We start from the raw sequence: 1,522 nt of genomic DNA, 5'->3' as shown, positions 1-1,522 counted from the left end.
AAGGACTCTGAAGAGGAAACTAAGAGAAGCTGAATTACAACAAACCAGCAAGCACCTGTCAGAAATTATCAAACAGGAAAAGAAGATGGCAGCTGAAAATAATAATAATGTAAGGAGAATGCTTGGTGACTTTACTGCACCTAATTCCAATTTACATGGAAGAAGCATCTCCATTCCTGCCATTGGAGCAAACAACTTTGAGCTGAAACCTCAATTAGTTTCTCTGATGCAGCAGAACTACAAGTTTCATGGACTTCCATCTGAAGATCCTTTTCAGTTCTTAACTGAATTCTTGCAGATTTGTGATACTATTAAGACTAATGGAGTAGATCCTGAAGTCTACAGGCTCATGCTTTTCCCTTTTGCTGTAAGAGACAGAGCTAGAGTGTGGTTGGACTCTCAACCCAAGGATAGCCTGAACTCTTGGGATAAGCTGGTCACGACTTTCTTAGCCAAGTTCTTTCCTCCTCAAAAGCTGAGCAAGCTTAGAGCTGATGTTCAAACCTTCAGACAGAAAGAAGGTGAATCCCTCTATGAAGCTTGGGAAAGATACAAGCAGCTGACCAAAAAGTGTCCTTCTGACATGCTTTCAGAATGGACCATCCTGGATATATTCTATGATGGTTTATCTGAGCCATCAAAGATGTCATTGGATACTTCTGTAGGTGGATCCATTCACCTAAAGAAAACACCTGCAGAAGCTCAAGAATTCATTGACATGGTTGCTAATAACCAGTGCATGTACACTTCTGAGAGGAATCCTGTGAGTAATGGGACGCCTATGAAGAAGGGAGTTCTTGAAATTGATACTCTGAATGCCATATTGGCTCAGGATAAAATATTGACTCAGCAAGTCAATACGATTTCCCAGAGTCTGAATGGAATGCAAGCTGCATCCAATAGTACTCAAGAGGCATCTTCTGAAGAAGAAGCTTATGATCCTGAGAACCCTGCAATAGCAGAGGTAAATTACATGGGTGAACCTTATGGAGACACATATAATCCATCATGGAGAAATCACCAAAATCTCTCATGGAAGGATCAAAAGCCTCAACAAGGCTTTAATAATGGTGGAAGAAACAGGTTTAGCAACAGCAAGCCTTTTCCATCATCCACTCAGCAACAGACAGAGAATTCTGAGCAGAATCCATCTAGCTTAGCAAATTTAGTCTCTGATCTATCTAAGGCCACTGTGAGTTTCATGAATGAAACTTGTCTTCCATTAGAAATTTGGAAGCACAAGTGGGCCAGCTGAGTAAAAGGATCACTGAAATCCCTCCTAGTACTCTCCCAAGCAATACAGAAGATAATCCAAAAGGAGAGTGCAAGGCCATTGACATAAGCACCATGGCCGAACCTGTAAGGGAAGGAGAGGACGTGAATCCCAAGGAGGAAGACCTCCTGGGATGTCCAGTGATCAATAAGGAGCTTCCTTCTGAGGAACTAAAGGACTCTGAGGCTCATCCAGAGACCATAGAGATTCCATTGAACCTCCTTATGCCATTCATGAGCTCTGATGAGT

At 42.0% G+C, this 1,522-nt stretch overlaps 1 non-coding gene across 1 annotated transcript; it reads right to left on the bottom strand.

Moving 5' to 3' along the window:
- Positions 1-481: 481 nt before the first annotated feature.
- LOC112745697 (small nucleolar RNA R71) lies at positions 482-589 on the bottom strand. Its single transcript, XR_003173611.1, has one exon. It is a non-coding gene; the product is annotated as a small nucleolar RNA R71 (small nucleolar RNA).
- Positions 590-1,522: the final 933 nt, after the last annotated feature.

Source organism: Arachis hypogaea, chromosome 14 (assembly GCF_003086295.3).
Source record: "Arachis hypogaea cultivar Tifrunner chromosome 14, arahy.Tifrunner.gnm2.J5K5, whole genome shotgun sequence".
In the NCBI taxonomy this organism is placed as follows: Eukaryota; Viridiplantae; Streptophyta; class Magnoliopsida; order Fabales; family Fabaceae; genus Arachis; species Arachis hypogaea.
Note: the sequence above shows the minus strand (reverse complement) of the source record. Positions and strands in the feature narration are given on the sequence as shown.